This window comes from Adiantum capillus-veneris, chromosome 8, assembly GCF_014529385.1.
Source record: "Adiantum capillus-veneris isolate H3 chromosome 8, ASM1452938v2, whole genome shotgun sequence".
NCBI lineage: Eukaryota > Viridiplantae > Streptophyta > Polypodiopsida > Polypodiales > Pteridaceae > Adiantum > Adiantum capillus-veneris.
The window spans coordinates 110,263,284-110,276,617 of NC_140938.1; the positions used below are offsets into that span (position 1 = coordinate 110,263,284).

The 13,334-nt window shown below is 43.7% G+C and overlaps 1 pseudogene; it reads right to left on the minus strand.

Moving 5' to 3' along the window:
- Positions 1-10,871: 10,871 nt before the first annotated feature.
- Positions 10,872-12,703, minus strand: LOC147452760 (3-ketoacyl-CoA synthase 13 pseudogene; annotated as a pseudogene).
- Between the last annotated feature and the right edge of the window lie 631 nt (positions 12,704-13,334).

The window sequence follows — 13,334 nt, forward strand, 5'->3', positions numbered from 1 at the left end:
AGCCACATAACTTACATGAGAGCCACATAACTTGTAAAAGGGGGATGTTAACTATTTATATACTTACTTGTTCACAATGCTCGGGTAGTACGAAAGTGTCTCTTAGGTCAGTCCATTTCTTAGTAGAATCCACCTCAAGAAAACTAGACTCTCCTCTACGCACAGTAGCGTTTCGACCCTCCATGATTATCTTGAACCATTGCACGTCGAACAAGTCGACAAAAAATCCTCTGTAATCGATCCTCAAAATCTCTTGCAGCGTGCCGAAGTAAGTGAGTTCCGCCACCACGGGATCTGCATCAGAGGAACGTCGTCGACTAGACTGTTCAAATTTTGCCATGATTCCACAATCTTGAGTAAAACGCTTTTTGTCGATTCGTTCCACCTTAAAATGTCGACCTTTACACCATGCTGCTGTGTATGACTTATACTACAACGAACAAAGATTATGAGTGGCCGTTCAAACGTTTATAAATAAAGTCACTTGCTAGTCCTACATTGCAAACTTACCTTGGTCGCGCAACCCCGAGAGTACTCCCACTCTTCTTCAGTCACTTCGTCACCGCATTGTTGTGCGCTTTTCAATTGGTTGTGCAACCATCTTAAGCTCATGAAGGTTGGTAGGCTCTCCAGAACCGCTGGATAGTGCATCGGTGGTCGTCTTCCCCATCTCCACTCGATTCGTGCCCTTTGTCGCTCTTGCTTTGCATCCTCATATTGTGAAATCCACTTTTGCATCACTGGATTGTGAAGCATGCAAAATCGGTTGATTTTAGCCTCTAGATCTTCCGTCATCTTCTTCTCAACACCGAGATTGCACATGACAATCCCAGATATGCGCTCATCATCTATGGTTCGCCATAGCGTGTCCCGGGATTTATCAAATCCGTCTAGCCACTCTCCAATGTACACTAGGGACTCTGATACCAACCAACCTTCTGCCATGCTACCCTCCGGACGTGCCTTTTGACGCACATATCCCTTAAGCGTTTTCATGAAACGCTCTAAGAAGAACATCCATCTGGAATGAACTCTGCCAGCTATTTCCACCTCATCAACTATGTGAATAAGAAGATGCACCTGAATGGTTAGTATTGTAGTAGGAAAATGTTTCTCAAACATGCACACAAGCTCCGCAGCATTTAGTTTGGCGAATGGTATGGAGTCTACGTCGATCTCCTTTTGTGAGATCCATTGCACCAGCTTTGCAAGTTTGTAGATTGTGTTACGGATGTCGAGAGACAAACATCCCTCAATGGCAACCGGTAAAATAAACTGTAAAGTATGTGCAGCAATGATATTAAAGTCCACATTTTATGCAATGATATTAAAGTCCACTATGAACGTACCTGACACATTTTATGCCAATCGTGTGACTTCAAACCGGTAAGCTTTCCTTCTTTAGTAAAACACGTTCGGAGCGAGTGCATTACGCCAGTGGGGGTCCGCAAAGATCGAATGGCCTCTTTTACTTTGCGTTCTTGGGCTCCTGTGAAAATCCATGGTGCTTTAGGAAGTTTTATCGATCCATCAGACGCTGTTTGCGGCCAATATTGCTCCATACGATCCACATTTCTAAGGTCAACTCTGGCTCCCAAAGTATCTTTCTTGCCGGTCAAATGGTCCCATAGTAGATTACCCACATTCTTGAATATGTGCATTGGATCGAGCAAGTGATTGATCACGAGTCGGGGCCAGTATGGTAACTCGTACCATAGAGATAGTCTCTTCATCCCTGGAGGCAATCCGTCATCGCACATCTCCTTCTGCTCTAACCATGCTTGTGCAGACATCCTTGGTGGCTCTCTTCCCAAAAAGCCGTCGCGTAACACATGATTCTCCGGAAGATACGCTTGATGACCTTCGTAGATTTGCTTCTTCAGTGAGGGTGCCCTACGTGCATTCAGTCTAGGTCCACATGTGACACATGCTCTGTATCCGCTTGTTTGAAGCCCTGCATGTATACACATGATAATAGATCAACTATGGGGAAAAAACAAGATTTACAGTGTCTGAGAGAGGAGTGTCAATAGATCACCTGAGCATTCTGTTAGCCCGGGATAGTCATGCATGGTCCACATTAGAATACCTCTGATCAAAGCATTCCGTCGTCCTGTGTGTCGGCTCATATCCACCACCTCTATGCCAATCCACAATTGTTGTAGCTCTTCCAATAGTGGACGAAGATACACATCCATATTCCCCACTTTATATCGCCCTGGCACAATCAAGCTTAGCCATAGGTGCCCCTTCTTCGTAGTCAACCACGGGGGAATGTTGTAGTTGACGATGACAACGGGCCATACACTGTAAGATGTTGATCTTTGACCAAATGGATTTACGCCATCCATAGCCAGGCCTAAGCGCAAATTTCGAGCTTCCCTGGCAAAATCCGACCATGTTCCATCTATATGTTTCCAGGCTGCGCAATCTGCAGGAATTCGTAGCACACCATCCGAAGATTTATTCTCCTCATGCCATGATGCTAGGGCGGCCATGGACTTACATTCGAAGAAATGCTTGATGCGAGGAAGCAAAGGAAAATGTCGCAAAACCTTTTGTGGAATTTTTGTCCCGTGGAGATCTACTCAATATCTTTCGGAATCACATTTCGGACACTTCTCCATGTCTGTGTATTCCCCTCTGAAAAGAATGCAGTCATTAGGACAAGCGTGGATAGAATTGTAATCCATCCCCAAGTTTCGCAAAATCTTTCTTGCTTCATCTCGGGAATCTGGCATCACATTGTCAGCTGGTAGAATGTGCTCTTTCAGCAATCTACACAACATAAAAATATGATACAGTCGTGTAAAAATCTATCAGATCATTATACATTTAGAGTTCTATTAAAGTAAACTAATTGTAATAGATCACCTGAAAAGCGCTGTGACGCTAGTGTCACTCCATCCAAACTTTGCCTGCATGTTGAGAAGAACCAGGAGTGCTTTCAATCTAGACATACGTGCTCCATTATACAATGATGTATCGGCTTCACTTTTCATATCATCATAGATAAGCCTTTCTGAATCCATGATCGTCTCGATCATTTCATCAATCTCGGGCTCAAACATTGCCTCGTTGGGAATGTGCTCTGCATGATCATCCCCCGAGCTGTCAGAGGCTACATCTTGTGGCCTCACATATGCTGCTTGACCAAAGCGCCTGCGAATACGTCTATTGGGTTGCAAGATTGCTGCTTGTTGGCCAGCGTCAGAGTCCGACGAGTTATAATTGGCAACAACTCGATCTATAATAGATGGATCGAACTCGCCAAATTCGCGAACGTGCTGCAAAGAAACACGTCTTGTCCGTCGCACAGCATGCTTGCATTGATTACAAGGACATAAGACCCTCGTTGAGAGATAGGTGTTTCGGTTGGACGGTCCCACATCCTCGTCGCTACTCATAATGAGGATAAAAAACTTATAACCTGGACAACAAATTTAATATTCTATTGGCATTCTTCGTCTTATCTCTCTCTCTCTCTCTCTCTCTCTCTCTCTCTCTCTCTCTCTCTCTCTCTCTCTCTCTCTCTTTACCTCACATTCTCTAGTCATGTCCAATCCCCGCACACCTCGGTCTAGAGGTGCACGGAGATCAGAACCACCGGGTTATAATCTCGTCTTTATTGGTCAATACCTATATTTGTGGGTACAAGAAATCTAGACACCCACGTCTACATGATACTGCATGTAGTGGACAAAATCCCTTTGCCTCTTCTCTAGCTGTAGCACTTCACTTCATCTTAACATCTTTTCACATTAGATCTTTTCACTGTTCGTCTAACTCTAAACCCTAAACCGTAAGTAATTCTTGCGTGGACTCGATCTAACGTAAATAAGCGTAAATCTAAATAAACGTAAATCTAACTAAAAATAAAGCTAAATCTAATTTAACGTAAGTCTAATGACTAGAGGTTGTCTAGATGGTCATTGTGTCGGGGATGTAGTGACTCTTGCCGCCCTGAAGATCCACCTTCTTCCCTATCTTCTGAAGACATTTCACCAGTACTTTTGGATCGACGGAGCCCACCATGAGTGAAGGCAACAATACCCTATATTCCATTGAGGGCTTTCTTCACCCGCTTCATGCAGGCATCGTAGTCTATGGAGACCCGCATCTAATCTAATATAACGTAAATCTAAATCTAGCTTAAATAAACGTAAATCTAGTTAAAAATAAACCTAAATCTAATTTAATGTAAGTCTACATATAACCTAATCTTTAACGTCTTTTAAGATAGTTTCCTACGACGTTATAACTCTCTTCTTCCTGTGTGTGTGCGCGTGTGTGGATGTGTGTGCCAATAAAAAGAGATAAATGGTATAACCTTTCTATCACCCATGCCAAGTATGATAGATTGATTATGCCATTTCTCTCTTGAATAATAGGTCTTCAGTTCAACTCCTCGTCGGCTAGATCTTTAGGTCTTTTAATTTTAATTAGTTTCCTACGACGCTCCCTTAGTTTCTCTTTCTTTCTCTCTCAATGTGTGTGCGTTTTTTTGGATCGTATGCATGTTTTCTTTCTCTTTTCCTCTCTCAATGTGTGCGTTTTTTGTTTATGCATGTTCTCTCTCTCTTTTCCTCTCTCAATGCGTGCGTTTTTTGTTTATGCATGCTCTCTCTCTCTTTTTCTCTCTCAATGTGTGTGTGCATTCTTTGTTTATGTATGTGTGTGCGTTTTTGCACTCTCTCTCGCTCTCTCTCTCTCTCTCAAAAACACTATGTGTGTGTGTGTATGTGTGTGTGTGAGAGAGAGAGCGAGGGAGAGAGAAAGAGGGGAAGGGAACATGAGAATGAGGAGAGGGAAGGAGCATACCTGGCTCTCCTTCCTCTCCTCGTGTGTGTGTGTGTGTGTGTGTGTGTGTGTGTGTGTGTGTGTGTGTGTGTGTGTAAAAGAAAAAGAGAGAGAGAGAGAGTGAGGGAGAGCGTTACCTGCTCTTTGCTTGAGGGCGCCGAAAAACTCAGATCTGAGATCTGAGTTTTTGGGCGCGCTCGGTTATTTTTTTTACCCCAGCTGGCGTCGCTATGAGCGTCGCTATAAGCGTCGCTATGAGCGTCGCAAATTTCTTTGTAAATTTGCGACGCTCATAGCGACGCTTATAGCGACGCTCATAGCGACGCCGGGATTTTTTTTTTTGAGCGTCGCTGTGTGAGCGTCGCTAATGTGAAGAGCCTCTTGTAGTGTTACTATCTTGCTAGCTTTGAAAACTCAGATAATAGGTTTACTAACTCAGGTAAACTCTCTGCAGCCTGATCAAAAGTCAACTCCCACTGCACACCCACACAGAGGTGTTTCTTCTTGATCCACAAATGTCAGTGATTATTAGACAAAAGAACAGTCCATCTGGGACCTTTGAGAGTTGGTTTCTCCACTGTGCTATGATGGAAGTTACTGTCATCATCTTTCCATATGAGAACAACCATCACTGGAGTCTCATATGCCTTGATGTTGACCAACCAGCAGTGTGGGTGTTCAATTCAATAAAAGGAACCCACCCTGAAATTAGGCTGTAAGTGTTTTGTATCAGAAAGTGTTTCTTATAGATATCCATGTAAATTTGAAGCCTCATGCTAACATCTTGACGTTGCTTTGTGCAGTTGTATAAAGAGGTTGTTGCTTGCCTATGGCAAGCTATGTGGAAGGTATGAACTATACAAGGCCCCAATCAAAGATGTACCTGTCCCAAATCAAACCGATGGAAATTCATGCAGTTGTATAAAGAGGTTGTTGCTTGCCTATGGCAAGCTATGTGGAAGGTATGAACTATACAAGGTCCCAATCAAAGATGTACCTGTCCCAAATCAAACCGATGGAAATTCATGCAGCTGGAGATGTCTTCTCCATGCAGAATATGTCCTGCAAAGCTACGTTGCATTAAAACCTTAATTTCATGACTAAGGTAACCATTTGGCAATGCATTCAGTCAGTTTTGGTTTAGTTTATAAAAGAATTCTCACCATGTGGTCTTTCAATTTTGCAGAGTGCTTTAAAAAACTACACATATGATTATTTGCAAAGATACCGTGTAAGTTTAATACAACACCTGCTTACTATGTCTAGCCCCAGAGAGCTTGAAGATAGCGGCTTGGATGACCGCACTATTGATATGACAATACATGACGTGCCACCACGACAAACCCCTGCATCCGATACAGTGGAATCACAACGGGCCGAGAGGGTCATATCAGCAAAAGATGAAAGAGCCTAGGATGAGGAAAGGTCAAATGAGCATATGGAAGGTGCTAGTGTACAACCAGAGGAGACAATGAAAGAGCCAAGTCAGCCAGTGGAGGAGCCAAAAGAGCCTATGGATGAAACCCAAGATGAGGAAAGCAGGCCTATAGATGAGCAAAAGGATATGGATGAGGAAAGCAGGCCTAGGGATGAGCAAACTGATATGGATCAGGCAAGGATGTATGAGGCAAGCCGCTCAACCGAGGGAGAGGAAAAGACCTTGGAGGAAACCTTGAATGAGGCAGAAAGAGCCATGGGGGAGACCCCTGATGAAGATGTGAATGATGACTATGAAGATGTGAATGATGAAGCTAAAGCAGAGGAGAGCAACAACGACATCAACACTACAAAGACCCAGTATGGACCCTTGCTACCTGTAGATACGGTTGTTCCGGTAATGTCTATTCAAGTATGGCAAAATATGTTCAGCTTCTAACTACTTATATGTACTTGTCAACTTTTACAGAGGTTGATTATCTTGGACGTCAATGGATTGTTGCTGATGCGCGTGCCTCTCGGTGACACAGAACCCTTTGAGGATTTGCAAACGTTTCGGATGGGAACTTGTCGAGTCGTGGTTCATCCAGGAACCAGGGAATTTATTCAGTTTCTTCTTCCGCGCTTCAGAGTTGCCATATAGTCTTCAATGCAAAGGCAAAACTTGTCGCCACTAGTTACAATAGTTTGCAGTGTATGCGGCGCTCACACGTCAGATTTTGCCTTTTTGTATGATCAAAGAAAATGCGTTACCGTTGAGGGCCACTACCACCCTAAAAAACCACACTTACCTCTTTTGTACAAACCGTTTAGCCAAATCGGTGTACCCTTTGATGCAACTAATACACTACTGATTGATGATACTCCTGAAAAGGGAGAACTAAATCCGTCCGGAACAACTATCTCACCACCTTCTTTCGAGGGGCATTCCTTCGATTTTTACCTTGAAGACATTCTGATTCCATACTTACAGAAATTGTATCTCAGTCCATTGTTCACAGACAAGTTTGTACTTTCTAATGAATTAAGATGACTCTTCTATCATGTCTTTGTCTTGTCTAACATTGAGAGAGAGAGAGAGAGAGAGAGAGAGAGAGAGAGAGATTTGACATGGTAAAGAAATGTATTTCAAGCACACTTTTTCATAGGGCACAATTGACAAATGAGCTCAATAAACTTCATGTATTGAAAGTCATTTGTATACACTTGGGTTCACAAGAATATCTGTTACATTGACACTACTTCAACCTGACCATCCAACTCTTTGCACAAAATATCTTTTTCCCTTCGCCGCATCACCTTACGGCCAGCTAGGAAAAAGGAAAAATCTGATAGGTCCCTGTCCATTGACTCTTCAATTATGTCATGCCGCAAATGCTGAAGACTGCATAGCTCCCTTATTGTAACCACCAACAGTAGGCCATGCTCTTTATCAATCACTTCCACATCCACAGCAGGATTATCTTCCAAACCTGCAGAAACCTGGTCCATAGGAATGTACTTACCATTGAGCATTTGTGATCGCATATTCCAAAACGAGAGTAACAGTGATTGGCTTGCAATCATGTACTTGACAACTAGAGTATCAAGCGCGACCTCGCACCGTAAACCAATCTCTTCCTTTACATACCATCCTCTGTCAAGAAGTTTGCCACAGGATGACTGCTGAAATGACTTGCACATGAACATAGTTTTCGTAACACGGATGTTGTAGCTATGAAACAACTCTATGAAGAGTGCAACAGGACAAAAGTTTGCAATTCTAACCAGTTTGGTGGGAATAGAGCTACGTAGAGACCTCTGTATATCCTTGTAGAGCTTACTTCGCATTGCCTCCACCATTGTTTCCTCGGGAACCTGGCCAGTCCACAGTGTTCCAATCGGTTGGTAGAGGCACTTTCACCAACATGCCATTCTTATTCCCTGAGCTGAGTTGGTAGAAGTGGTCATAAAAAAATATTCCCTCATCAGCCAGGCTTTTGCTGCTCCTCCCTGAATACTGTAGAGAACCAATGTGGGAATGAACAACATGGAAGAGGCCTATTATGCACTCCACAGGCTCCCATTGCTCATAAGAAGAGGGATAAACATCTGCAATATATATACGAAGAGTTAAACTAAGAGTATCAATAAGTAAAAATGACAAATCTAATGTAATTGAGCTGTGAAGAATGGAGACATTGCTCATAAGAAGCGGGAGACACATTGCAAAATATATAAGAAAAGTTATAATGAGAGTATCAGTAAGTTCACATGTCAAGAGTACTTACAATTGCAACGTGGTTGATGTATATCTGATACATTTCCACCGTTTGCTATCACCTCTGGATGGGTAAACACATACTGAACAAGAACTTCCTTTACAGATCTTTTGCCGATTTCAACTTTGAAATCCAACACTCTGGCCTTCCATGCTGAGCGGTAAACGTTGATACCACTAGACCTCTTGGGTCTTTTTGGTTGCATGAGGACCCATGAACCTTTGTTTATCCTTTGTCCAACCCATTGGTTCTCTACACTTATTGAAGTTGATATTGTAATTGAGGATATGCTACTACTTGGCCTTCTAGGCAAAGTGCAGCTGTTGGTTGTTGGTGTGAGAGACAGTAAACATCTGGAGCTTCTTGGGCGAGAAGACGTGGAAGCCATAGCTCTCAGAGAAAAGCTTTAGTGGAGGGAGATTCACTTTGAAAGCATTCTAATGGAGGGAAAGTGTTTTAGAATTCCAATATCTTGTGTGGGCTTAATGGTCACCCTCCAGTACGTTAATGACCATAAGAGAATATCAGAAGTGGGACCACATGCAAGCACCTAAAAGCTCGATAAAAGGAAGGAAATTACGATGCTACAATCCTAGATTCGTGAAAGTTTTATGCTATTTTCCTATTTTTTGAGTCTTTCCACGTACTTTCCTACGTAACGTAGCCTTCGTGCCCATTGGACGCGCTCTATTTTTCTCTCTCTTCATATGGCCCTCCAAATGACCTCTGAAATTTCCTAATGCTTGGCGAGATTATGGACAAAGAGTATACCAAAGTACATATAAATAATTGGATGTGATGTATTCATAGTTCATGAATGGAGATGTTTGGAAGTAGTGTGGTCTACAATTCAACTCTCTATGAGGCAACTGGTGCTCAATTTGGCATTGTTTTCAGGCGATAAATAGGTGATTGCAAATCCAAGGTTGAATCAAGTAGCACAATTAGTACTCAGGTGTCCATGGGAGCTTCTTCATCGACATGATCTTACTCCGTTTGTGTCCAATATAAGTCGGAGAGAGGGTAATGAATATCTCAATCTAATCCCTTTCAATTGGAAGAAGATACCCTATTTTATTCCCCGACCTTGGAGAAGGGCAATGAAGAAGGGTAGGTTGAAGAGTACACTTAGAGAGAATGATTGTGAGTTACCCTTCAAAGGTGACGCATGAGCTAGGCGAACGATAGGACGTGGTGTACATCTCTTCTTAAGATATTATCTCCATCGCATGAAGGGCAAAATTTTCATGAATCCATCATTACACTAGCTGGTCTAAAAACTGCTCCTCTATAAGAAAGGGAAGTAAAATAGGGCACCTACCAATTCGTTGAGTTGCCCATCTATTTTAGAGAACATGCAAACATGCTATATATCATTGAAAATGGGAAACTAGTACTTAAAATAGAAGTGTTTTTCTAATCTTCATGGATCTCCATAAGTGTGGACGACAGTGTTTTTACAAGCAAAAAAAGGTTGAAAATAAAATGTCCACCAAGATATACACAAGAAGATTTAGAAATTTTCTCATGTAGGAAAATGGAGTCTTTCTCAGAGTTTTTCATACAATGCATAACATCATGAGCTTTTGCTCGAGAGGCACCTCGTACCTGGCTAGGTGCGATTGGGGGCAGGGGACCCCGGTCCCCCTCACCGGGCTGGCGGTCCCCTACCCCCAATTATACCTAGCTAGGTATGTGGCACCTCCCTCACAGAAGCTCTTGATGTTGAGGTAAGCCACGATGTGGAAAATATTGTTAGAATTTGTCCAAAACTTCTTGTGATAGCTCACCCTATGCATAGCCTTCTTATATTCTTCACCAAGCATACTGTTTCATTACAAAGATCGACTTGTAATTTTCGCGATAGGCCATCATTAGAAGGGAAAAATGAAATTGTAGGTACTCCAAAATACCCTGTGCTTGTGCGTGCCTTTTGAAAGAATAGGGAGCTCTTCAAGTCCTAACACCATCGCACTGTGACTCTTTGATTCACCCCTGGCTACAAGCCATACAAATTCACAAGAATATTTATAAATTTTCTCAAGTAGGAAAATGGAGTCTTTTCAATGTTTTTTATAGAATGCATAGCATCATGAGCTTCTACTCAAGAGGCACCGCATACCTAGCTAGGTGCAATTGGGGGCAGGGGACCGCCGGCCTAGGGGGACGGGGGTCTGCCCGCAATCGTACCTAGCTAGGTATGCAGTGCCTCCCTCACAGAAGCTCATGATGTTGAGGTAAGTCACAAAGTGAGAATTCTTGTGAGAATTTGTCCAAATTTTCTTGTGAATGGCCAGGAGTCTCTCTCTCTCTCTCTCTCTCTCTCTCTCTCTCTGTCTCTCTCTCTCAAACACTGCATTGAAACGCCCAAGATTCGTATTGACACTATTTATAACCATTATATAAACCTCCTGCCATTTATACTGAAATTTGATAGGCTGAAAGATGAAAATTACAACATAAGAGAACTCAGGCAGCTAAGACAGTGGTGGTCGCCAGAGGAGCTGCCTTGCCATCTTTGATGCCAGGCACAATCTTGTCCCCAAAGTCGAACAACCAGGCAATGTGCGGGAAACGAGTGAGCTCCTGCTTCACCGGATAGCGGTGCACACAATCCTGCCAACAATTCTCATACTCACAATGCAGATCCCTCAGCACCCGCAAAACCGCAGAATTGCACTTAAATCCAGAGCCAAGCCCGATTTGCCATACCCGGTCGCCCTTCTTCAGCCTTTGCTTCGCCTCCATGTATGACAGAACATACCATATGCCAGAGCACGACGTATTGCCGAATCTGTGCAACGCCATTGCCGAGGGCTCTACATCATATGGCTGCAAATGTAGCCCCTTTCCCACTCCTTCTATCACCGCCCTCCCACCTGGATGAATGCAGAAATGCTCGAAGGCGAGTTTGAAATTCGGCATATACGACTCTACCCCTTTCTTCTTGAAGACCCTCCTTTGCAAGAAATTCCATCCTGCTTTGCAAAGCTCTCCCATGGGCAGCACCTTGGGGGCGAGCCTCTCTATATTCATCGCTAGCGTATCGCTTGCCACTTTGACCAGCTGTGGGCTTAACCTCGCCCCCCAGATTCCATCACCATCCTCGCATGTCTCGACCACATTATGCGCCTCATCTAGCCAGGCTGTGTTTACCCTCAGTACACGCATCACTTCCATCTTTGCAACCCTCTTATCTTCCTTTCGATTAGACAGCAGTACCGCATTCCCGGCGCACCGGAACAAGCAGTTTGTTACCATCATCGGCCTCTCCTTGCCATCGTAGAGAGTGTTCATCACCTCTGAGCTGGCAACCAGCGCATACCGCGCTTCCTTGTTTGCTCTAAGCAAGTCCCCAGCAAGGCCAAGAGAGATCAAGCCAGCAGAGCATCCCATACCACTCAAATGGAAGGTCTTTACATCTGCTCTCATCTTGAAGGCATTCACCACGACGGCTGTCAAGGAAGGGGTGGGGTTGAACCCGGTGCAGTTTATTACGACAATGTCGATGAGCTTAGGAGAAAGCCCTGATTTCTTAAGCAGGGTATCAATGGTGTTGACAATGAGAATGTGAATCTGCTCCCTGGATTCATCGAGAGACACACAACGCGCTTTTTCGAGGGTCACGCGAGGGACATACGCTTCTTCACCAATGCCAGATTTGAGGAAGACTCTGCTTTGAAACATAATATCCCTATCACTGATGGTGCCCAATTTCTTCAAGAAGAAGAACATTGACTCCATGTTGATCTTGTAGTCATCGGGGCATCGCGCGCACACATAGTCAACGAGGTATATGGGGGGACTCATCTTCTTCCTGATTACATGGAAGCAGAGCACAAGGGAGTATGTGAGTAATATGGTGAGGAGGAAGGTAGGCCCATCTATGAACTGCAAGATGACTGAGGAAGCTTTCCATAGAAGCCAGGAGGAGTACTGCTGATAGTGAGCTACCATGATCCCTCTTACGTTATCTCTCCTCTCTTGCAGAGACTGGGCTTGAGAATTTCTGTAGAAGTGGACTATGGAAGCTCTCTCTTCTCTCTCTATCTGTCTTCAGCTCTCCCTGCTTCGTCCTCTCACACACACACACTCTCTCCCCCTCTCTCCTACCCCGTGCGGAATCATACACCCTCTCTCTTTATGTCTCTTGCCCTCCCCTTCACAAACGCATACGCATGGCTGGAGCCTGGGTTGCTGCGTGCCAACTTTCCAAGGGCTGTGCGGAGTGATGAATCCTTAAAAGAGGTTCTCGTCGTCTTTCCAACTGTATCACCAGTCCCATCGCAGTGTCCCTCATTAACTCAAAACTCGTTGGTAGCCAAAGTCGTCCTAGTAGGTAGAATGTAATCAATCTTGATTCCTCAATAAGTAGCACTTCTTGTTTAAAGCGGGGGTCCCTAGTCCAAGTAGGCTTTTGTTAGTTAGGGCACTTTCGCACGCAGGTGGAGGGGGTTTAAACTAGTGTGCCACATAGGGACTGGTTCACCCTTCAATTCAAGTCGCATTCATGATGTATTAAATCCCCATTGAGTATGCTTCAATGGAAGGGTAGTAACGTACTTGTATTCTGTGTCGACCATTGATCCTCAACTGTCCAAACCTCGCAAGAATGGAAAATCCGAAGTCAACACACTCGTTAGTAATAAAAATTTAGGTGGTGGTCACATGAGGTTTAGTTGTCACTTGTCAGTTATTTGAACTGATAAAACTAAGCCGCATTCTTGGTCACACACAAAAAAGAGCATTTAATGAATAACTATGCCTACCCTTTGTAACTATGCCAATTTGGGCATAGTTGTGAAGTTCAAGGCATAGTTGGGACGTTGAATGAAT